Genomic DNA, 10,397 nt, shown 5'->3' with positions numbered 1-10,397 from the left:
ACTCCACTTAGCAGCGTTCTCCCCGTAGCCTTTAATTCCTCGAGACAACAAGAATCTATCAATCTCTGCCTTGAAGACATTTAGCGTCCCGGCCTCCACTGCACTCCGTGGCAATGAATTCCATAGGCCCACCACCCTCTGGCTGAAGAAATGTCTCTGTATTTCTGTTCTGAATTGACCCCCTCTAATTCTAAGGCTGTGTCAACGGGACCTAGTCTCCTCGCCTAATGGAAACAATTTCCTAGCATCCACCATTTCCAAGCCATGTATTATCTTGTACGTCTCTATTAAGTCTCCCCTTAATCTTCTAAACTCCAATGAATACAATCCCAGGATCCTCAGCCGTTCCTCATATCCTCTCCCCATAGCCCTTAATTCCTTGTGAGATCAAGAATTTATCAATCTCTGCCTTGAAGACATTTAACATCACGGCCTCCACTGCGCTCCATGGCAATGAATTCCACAGACCCACCACTTTCAGACCTTTAGAGAATCCTGGACTAGTACTCCCAGATCACTTTATACCTTGGTTTTATGAATTTTCTCACCATTTAGGAAATAGTCCATGCCTGTATTCATTTTTCCAAAGAGCAAAATCTTGCATTTGCTCACGTTGAATTTCATCAGCCATTTCCTGGACCACTCTCCAAAACTGTCGAAATCTTTCTGCAGCCTCTCCACCTCCTCAGAACTACCTGCCTGTCCACCTAACTTCGTATTATCAGCAAACTTCACCAGAATGCCCCCAGTCTCTTCATCCAGATCATTAATGTATAAAGTGAACCACTTGTCATCGGTTGACATTTTGGAAAAGAACCTTTTATCCCAACTCTCTGCCTTCTGTCAGACAGCCAATCCTCAATGCCAGTAGCTCACCTTGAAAACCATGGGCCCTCACCTTACTCAGCAGCCTCCCGTGAGGCACCTTATCAAAGGCCTTTTGGAAGTCTAGGTAGCTAACGTCCACTGGGTTTCCTTGGTCTAACTACTACCTCTTCAAAGAATTCTAACAGGTTTGTCAGGCACCACCTCCCCTTACTAAATCCATGCTGACTTGTTCTAGACTGACCCTGCACTTTCAAGAATTTAGAAATCTCTTCCTTAACAATGGATTCTAGAGTTTTACCAACAACCGAGGTTAAGCTAATCAGCCTATAATTTTCCATTTTTCGTCTTGATCCTTTCTTGAACAAGAGGGTTACAACAGGACTTTCCCTGACTCCAGTGACTTTTGAAAGATCATAACCAACGCCTCCGCTATTTCCTCAGCCACCTCCCTCAGACCTCTTAGATGTAGCCCATCGAGGCCAAATACAGAGAGCCAAAGAATACAGAAGGGTACAGAGAGGATACAGAGGGGATACAGAGGGGCAAAGAATACAGAGGGGATACAGGGGAGATACATAGAGGTGAAGAATGGTTGTTGGCAGAAATTCAAAATGTAAGAATAGAGAGATTATGCTGCAGGACATGGGATATTACAGAATGGGGATTATCAGTGATCACTATCACCACAGCTTCAACCATGTGCTGCACAATCGTTGGCATGACAACACAGTAATGCTGGAGCTTTGTATTCATGAGCGCTCCTGATATAATCCCAGGTGGTGAGTAGGAGAGGATCAGGACTGATGGGCTGTCTAGGTACTGTGTAGGAACTGCAAGGCAGAAAGGGACATGCAGATTTGGGGGTGAACAGGGCCTTGGTTAACCAAGCTGAACCTGAGGGTTGTGCCAAGTGAGACCTGCATTGCCTTCAATATTCATTTGATTTCAAAATGTGCACAGCAAATCAAAAATGGTAGTGCCCACACCTGGAGTGGGTGGAGTTAGTGCTGTGTCAGCACAACAGCTCCACGAGTGAGTGTTGGGAGATCCTTCAAGGAAAGCTTTCACACAGCAGTGAAGTCATTTATATTTAAGATCATTGAGCATGTGAAACATTTAGTGGGTAAAACGGTGCAAAAGCTGGTCATTAGCAATCTTGACCTTGTTATTCGTCATCACAGAATCAAAGTGGGTCATCTCTGAAAAACAGAGTAACCACAGGCAACCACAGTTGGCACCTGTAGACCACAAAGCACAAAGAAACTGCGATATCACATTGGCTGCACAGGGCCACAGAACTGATTACTTTTCATCTTGAATTGTAAATATTTTCCAACATGTCCGCATATGCATTTATGCCATCTTTGGGTGGTGTGGGACCAAGATAAGGTCTTATTACTCATGCAACATCTGCAGTCTCCTAATGTCTCTTTGTGACATGACTGATGCTGCATTCATTGTAATAAAGTCCTACATCAAAGTTCCAGTAGCATCATTCTTTGGCCTTCTATGTCAGATTGTCCCATGTCCCACTGGGCAGAGGTATAGGCTAACCATCATCTGTGAGTGATATAAATGCTGACTGGCCATTCTGACCAAGGGCCTGCTCTACTTCTTAAGTTCCCCACAGGTTCTTTGCAACTGTGACTGAAGGATCCAGCCAAAGCAGGGGCTCTTGTCATTGTTGTTGTTCTTCAGCGAAGGTGTGTAGAAACAGAGCAGGAGCAGAAAGCCCAGGACCATGAGCAATCTCCAGCAGATACTGGAAAACCTGTGCCTGAGGAGCCTGCAGCTGAAGGTCCCCTTAGGATGCGGAGGAGGACCAGGAGGTCCACCAGAGTCTATTGTCCTTGATGCCCTTTCTCCAGAGGAACAAGACACACAGGGTACAGACTGTTGATGTTCCAGGACATGGCCACAGAACCAATACCAGCTGCTGAATGAAAGCTACAACAGGAAGAGTTGGGTGACCATCCTATACTAGTGGCCATCCTGGCAACAGCCGCACTATATTTTACGCAACTAGTTCCTGTGTGAGGATTTTCAATCCTCAACACAAAAATGCACCAAGGCTGTTATTGATGCACTTTGTGCCAGATCACAGCACTTCATCTCATTTCCCAGTGATAAAGACAATACTGCAGCCCAGGCAGTAGGATTCAGCAATGTACTTGTCTTCCCCAGGTGCAGGATACAATATATAGTACACAGGTGTGATATGAGATCCATTTTATAATGCAGCTGAGTTCATCAATAGAAGAGAGCTGCTTTCATTAATGTGCAAGTCGTCTCTAGTCATTACATAGTCTGGGATAGACACCCCATAATCTTCCATGATGCCTATTATTGAGAATTCCCAGGTTCCTGCAGCATGTGGGCGACACGGTGGCACAGTGGTTAGCACTGCTGCCTCACAGCACCTGAGATCCGGGTTCATTTCCCGACTCAGGCGACTGACTGTGTGGAGTTTGCACGTTCTCCCCGTGTCTGCGTGGGTTTCCTCCGGGTGCTCCGGTTTCCTCCCACAGTCCAAAGACGTGCGGGTCAGGTGAATTGGCCATGCTAAATTGCCCGTAGTGTTAGGTAAGGGGTAAATGTAGGGGTATGGGTGGGTTGCGCTTCGGCGGGTCGGTGTGGACTTGTTGGGCCGAAGGGCCTGTTTCCACACTGTAAGTAATCTAAAAAAAAAATGTCCAGGGCTGTGTGCCTTACAAGGATTGTTATTGGGAGAACAAGGGCTAGGAGAAAGTGAGGACTGCATATGCTGGAGATCAGAGTTGAAAAAGTGTTTCTGGAAAAGCACAGCAGGTCAGGCAGCATCCAAAGAGCAGGAGAATCGATGTTTCGGGCATAAACCCTTCTTCAGAAATGAGGAGAGTATGCCATGCAGGCTAAGATAAAAGGGAGGAGGGACTTGGGGGAGGGGCGTTGGAAATGCGATAGGTGGAAGGAGATTAAGGTGAAGGTGATAGGCCGGAATGGGGGTGGAGTTGGAGAAGTCAGGAAGAAGATTGCAGGTTAGGAAGGTGATGCTGAGTTCGAGGGTTGGGACTGAGACAAGGTGGGGGGAGGGGAAATGAGGAAACTGGAGAAATCTGAGTTCATCCCTTGTGGTTGGAGGGTTCCTAGGCAGAAGATGAGGCGCTCTTCCTCCAGCCGTCATGCTGCTATGGTCAGGCGATGGAGGAGTCCAAGGACCTGCATGTCCTTGGTCCTGGATCTCTCCATTTCTATCCCCCTACCTAGACCTCTCCATTTCTATCCACTTCCTCCAAATCAAAGGAGTAGCCATGGGCACCCGGATGGGCCCCAGCTATGCCTGCCTCTTCGTTGGATATGTGGAACAGTCCATCTTCCGCAGCTACACTGGCAACACTCCCACCTTTTCCTCCGCTACATCGATGACTGTATGGCGCTGCCACGTGCTCCCACAAGGAGGTTAAACAGTTCATCCACTTTACCAACACCTTCCACCCCGACCTCAAATTCACCTGGACTGTCTCAGACTCTTCCCTCCCCTTCCTAGACCTCTCCATTTCTATCTCGGGTGACCGAATCAACACAGACATTTACTATAAACCTAGACTACATCTCCTCCCACCCTGCCCCCTGTAAAAATGCCATCCAATATTCCCAATTCCTTCGTCTCCACCACATCTGCTCCCAGGAGGACCAGTTCCAATACCAAACAACTCAGATGGCCTCCTTCTTCAAAGACCCCAATTTCCCCCAGCCATGATCGACAATGCTCTCCACCGCATCTCCTCCACTTCCTGCTCCTCTGCCTTTGAGCCCCCCTCCCCCCACCTTGTCTCAGTCCCAACCCTCGAACTCAGCACCACCTTCCTAACCTGCAATCTTCTTCCTGACCTCTCCGCCCCCACCCCCACTCCGGCCTATCACCTTCACCTTAACCTCCTTCCACCTATCGCATTTCCAACGCCCCTCCCCCATGTCGCTCCTCCCTACCTTTTATCTTAGCCTGCTTGGCACACTCTCCTCATTCCTGAAGAAGGGCTCAGGCCCAAAATGTCGATTCTCCTGCTCCTTGGATGCTGCCTGACCTGCTGTGCTTTTCCAGCAACACATTTTCAGCTATTCAAGGGCTAACCAAGGCTGACTCCGTAACAATGTCGATACAATGCGGCCCATTCTTCACCCAGAGCCATCTTGGAGCAGACCATGGGCCTGCTGACCAGAAGATTCAAATGCTTGGATAGGTCCACAATCCAGACAGAGTATGCTACATGACTCTAGCATGCTGTGTTACACATAACTGGAACAGGCAGAGACGCAGTGTCAAGGACTTCAAAGATTAAGGTAAACAGGAGCAGCCTTCAGTGTGACAAAGCACAGCAATGTTCAACGTTAAAAGCTAGAAAGGACTTAATGGGTTCAGTGGATGATAGCTAGGTGCAGTGATCATTTATTTACAAAGTTAAAAATCCCATGACACCAAGTTATAGTCCAACAGGTTTATTTGGAAGTTCTAGCTTTCAGAGCGCTGTGAAAGCTTGTACTTCCAAATAAACCTGTTGGACTATAACCTGGTGTCGTGTGATTTTTAACTTTGACAACCCCAGTCCAACACCGGCATTTCCATATCATCATTTATTGACTTGTTGATGCTTGGAAGCAAAACAGTCAGCTTCTGTTTCAAGAGACAAGTACGCAGCTTCAGTTTGTTTCTTATTGTTCACTTTTGCTGTTGCTGAAATAAAAGTTGATGTTTTGAAGGTTTTGAAGGTGTTCCTGAATGTACTGTTCCCGCATTAAAGAACAATGAGATGCTGGTCTTCCCTGGGCATTGGGAAAAGTTACCCATGATTGTCAGGAAAAAAAACAGATAGTATAACGTTTAATTGCATCACAATTAACCAGCATAAATTAACCACACATTGCAATTCCCTAACAATTTGATGCACTTTTATTGATTTTTCTCCTGAAATCTCTGGCCCTAAGAGCTAAATCTAGGTGGACAAAGACAAGTATAATTAATTGCAGTTTCGCAAAGACTCATGATACAGGTAATTAAAACGACAACATTGTCCCAGAAGCTAATACTTACTGAACTTCACCCTGTTGGAGTCTCATATTTTCTGTCACATCTTTGCCATTTATTAGCCATTTGATCACCGGATTAAATTTTCTTGCAAAACCAAAGTAAACTTTGCACATTAACTGTACAGATTGTCCTAAAATTAAATATGTAAATTGTTAGCAATAGCATATCTAGTGAAAAGTATTCAATTAATTCATGTCACCTTGAACCTGCCTGATTTTTCTCAATTATAAGGGTTGATCTGGTTCATTGAATGGGCTGACCTATACATGTAATGCAGCACACCAGACAGCCTCCATTTTTCAATGGGAAATTTAAGTTAAATAGATTGTCCACACCGGAAAACCTCATTAATTTGACTTACATCACACTTGACTACGCAAAGAAAAATTTGCAAAGACGGTAGCTCCAACCACAAAAAGGGAAGTTATGATGAGGAGCATCAATATTCCCCTTAATTCTTAATAACTAATGATACTGTTGTAGAAAAGGAGGAATCTCCCAATTCGAGGCTCTGTATTAGTTTCTTTTAACAACACAGGCACAGATCATATTGATGATTGAGCTTTTCAAGTCATCCAAGTCTCTTGCATCTGGTTGTAAATAAGGAAGATGTGAACTAATATTTTGGTGGGAAGATAATTGCATTCCTTACTGTTGCACACATTTCTTGCAACTTCCATCAAGGATGTCAAAATCTAAATTGTGAAATAACACATCAAGTATCTTACTTTTTCAAGTATTCTCTGGTCTCAAAGCTCTACAGACCACCTCTTCGCTTTTTTGCAAGGAAGATGGAGCCCAAGAATAGGAAATATTTGCTACTACTTCACAGGGCACTGGTGACTCTGCAGCTACATGACTCCTTATTTAAGAAGGGATGTATTTGCACTAGAAACAGTTTGGCAAAGGTTCACTAGGCTCATTCCAAACAGGAAGGGGTTGCCTTCTGAAGAAAAATTGAGACGATTGGGCCCATGTGCACTGGAGTTTAGAAGAATGAGAGATGATCTTATTGAAATATAGTACATTCTGAGGGGCTTGCAGGGTAGGTCTAGAACTAGGGTCACGGTTTTTAAAATAAGAGAGTTCACATTTAAGACTTGAGATGAGAAAGGGTTCTTTCTCTCAGAGGGTTGTTAATTCTCTTCCCTAGAGAGCAGTGGAAGCTGGTCACTGAACGCATTTAAGGCTAAGTTGTACAGGTGTTTGGCCTACACAGTAGCCAGGTTATGGGGGCCAGCAGGAAAATGGAGTTAAGACTGCAGTCAGATCAGCCATGGTGTTGTAGTCTTGTGGAGCTGAATAGAATCTATTTCTTATTATCTCATAATCTCTTACATCCAGATGTAGGACATGCAGATATTGAGGTTTTCAGGCTGAGGCATTCATCAGCAACTAGGGGCATTCTCATTGCGATCAGAAACAATGGGTGCAAAGGATAGCTTTGTTCTCTAATTTGGCTCACCCTTCCAGAATTTCTTATTCCTCAAACTTCAAGGAACACCACAACAAAGCCATAATGTTTGCTTCTTAATTAACAGTCAATGGTGTGTGTTATGATGTGATTGTAATATAGCATCTATCATTCATTTAATACAAGTGTGGGATTTGTTAGCTTATCAGAAACTCTTCCTTATTTACAGTACACAGCATTTTCAAAACCAATTTAGGAATGCTAATGCACAGTATATTTTTAGTGTATTTTAAATATTCATAGCAAATGAAAATGTTTTAAAGGAAAACATAAGTAAAAAACAACAAATGCATTGGCAAAGTATCACCATGTAAAACCAGCTTTTCGATGGTCATAGTATGCATCCAGCATTTAGAGGCTAATTTCAGCAGTTAAAGTCTCAAGGTCCCAGTAGCACCCATGTGAAATGGCTAAGCAAGTTACAGTAGAAAGTCACTCTGCTATAGGGGATTTCCAGCAATGAGCCACATTTGCATAAATCATTGTTTTAAATGAAGCTTGCAAATATCAGTGTTAAAATCTCAATCTCTATTTGCCTCAAAGCTGCTCATTTGAAAAGAGAGAATCGAGTGCAGCCATGGACCAAGATCTGATCACTGACCCATACATATCAGATTCTCCATCACTTGCACAGCTATAGAAACTTGGGACAACAATGTTCAGTAACCAGTCAATCCATTCAATTTCTGATACTCAGGTTGATAATAAATAGGTGGGGTTGGTGGATATCTGTGATCCAGCACTCCCACTGGGGAATAGTGAAGTCGCTGTAGTCTTGCCAGACTGTAGAGCTGCTCTCTCATTTGAGAGAGATGACTGTTGGTGGTTTAACCTGAGGGTCACTTAAGGCAAGCAGAGGGGTTCAGAAAGAGGTTCAGATGGTACAGGAATTGAACTCGCCCTGTTAGTGTCACCCTGCATCCACAAACTAGCTATCCAGTCAGATTATTTCAGAAAGTTATGTGCATTCACTTGTCTTCCCCCATCACTGAGTTCATTACGGAAGGCTGTTTTGCAGAATCTGAAGCATTGTGTACATTTATTTCCAAAGAAAACCAAATTTGTTCTGACTTACCAAGCTCAACTTCAATTGTCTTTAGTTGATGAGGATCAATAACAGTTGGAGGTCTCCTTGTGTCATCGGCTGAAATAAATAATCACGTGGCATTTGTAAAATTGTCATACCCAGAGTGCTGTAGTATCATCATCCAACAGTTGGTTTTGTGTTACTTTGCTTTTAGGTTGTTACAGTTTAAGATGCCTCATCTTATTCCACCAGCACATTTACAACAATACACTAACTACCAGAAACTAAAAGAAATGGAAATCATCAGTGCTGAGATCCTCTCCAAAGTCAAAATGTACGCTTCAATTTAGCCTTGCTATGTTGCAACATTTGGTTCTGACATTCTACATTTTATTTTCTATTCTTCTCACCAACAAAAAACAAGCTATAGAGAGCTCTCCAGAGCCCACACTTTTTTTTTCCTGCGGAAGAAATTACACAGGCTAATATTTAAGCTTCTTTTGGCAATCTTTCACAATAAATTAACGTAAGTAAAAAAACACCTGTACCAGTTATATAGTTCAGAACATGCACTACAAAGTCACATTAATGTGAAGTATATGTTATTTTTACAGCTAAGTAAACTGTTTAATAAGGATTTGAATTGCATAGGCAGGTAAGTGGACAGCTTTCTGGTAGACTCTGAGAGGAGCAATGTTGCTCAATTTGGGAAGACACTTTCCGGTTTTTGGCCGAAAACATTGCATTTTTGTTTCAACATGTCTCAGCATCATTTTTCTTTTCATTTGATAGATTGATTTGTAATTTCAACTCAACCTTTATCATTATTTTTCCTTCTAAGAGTATGAAGATGATGTGTCACTTATCGACTCACTTTATATCATTCTTCCATTAGGTGAACAAGGGGGTGCAAATTTAAGCAATGTCAAACCATCACTCGCAACCAATGCTCAATCATAATCATAGAATCATCCAACGCGGAAATAGACCCTTCAGTTCAACCAGTCCATGCCGAACGTGTAATCCTAAACTAAACTAGTCCCACCTGCCTGCTCCTGGCCCATCTCTCTCCAAACCTTTCCTATTCATGTATCCATATTTTAAAAGTTGTAATTGTACCTGCATCCACCATTCATTTAACTTTCAGACATTAAGATTTGTAAAAGTAAATTTCATCTTAAGTGTGGGATTCTAACTTTGTTCATGTATTTCTGAAGATTTGATATAGGCCCCTGAACACATGGGATTCAACTACATGACAAATACCCTCACAATGTGTAATCTCATGACATTTACACACATGACATCGCCCAATGCTATAGGACAACTTCAGTTGTGGGCCTTAGTGTCATTCAACTCTAAATAAAATATTTTATATTGTACAATGAGATGGAAACATAATGTATAAATCAAAGAACAGAAACATAATAAATTACTTCAGGATATATAGTGTTTAAATAAGTTACTTGCTTGATGACTCTACAGTATCAAGCAATTAAGCACCAATGATTCAAAAAAAATAAGAAGCTTCTAAACTTTTGGACAACTATATGACTTTATAACAATTCACTGCAGGTTAAAAGGTTAATAAAGGTATCTACCTCAAGTCCAAAAACCTCAGAGCTGAGGCCAAGTGGAATTTTAGAATTGTTGGATGCCATTTTGGATGATTTGGGCTGTAGGCAGTTTGTATTAAGCAAGATTCGGTGGGATCAAGAATTGCTTGGGGTTTGGAGTGGAAGGTGAAGCAGTGAAGCCAATAACTAAACTAGAGGTACAACAACAAACGAGACATTGAAACATGTCAACATGGCAGCTACCTGGTGACTTCAGCTCACCACTTGCTCCAAACAGCATTCAAAGCATGATCCAAGGCTTACACCTCATTTCTCATTCATAGCCATTGGCAACAGCACTTACCAACTCCTCACGATCATCCTGGCACTGCTGCAATCCAATTGTAGGCTGCTCAGGGAGGACAGCAGCAAACCTTGAAAGGCTGC

The sequence above is a fragment of the Hemiscyllium ocellatum genome, chromosome 6, assembly GCF_020745735.1.
Source record: "Hemiscyllium ocellatum isolate sHemOce1 chromosome 6, sHemOce1.pat.X.cur, whole genome shotgun sequence".
In the NCBI taxonomy this organism is placed as follows: domain Eukaryota; kingdom Metazoa; phylum Chordata; class Chondrichthyes; order Orectolobiformes; family Hemiscylliidae; genus Hemiscyllium; species Hemiscyllium ocellatum.
Note: the sequence above shows the minus strand (reverse complement) of the source record.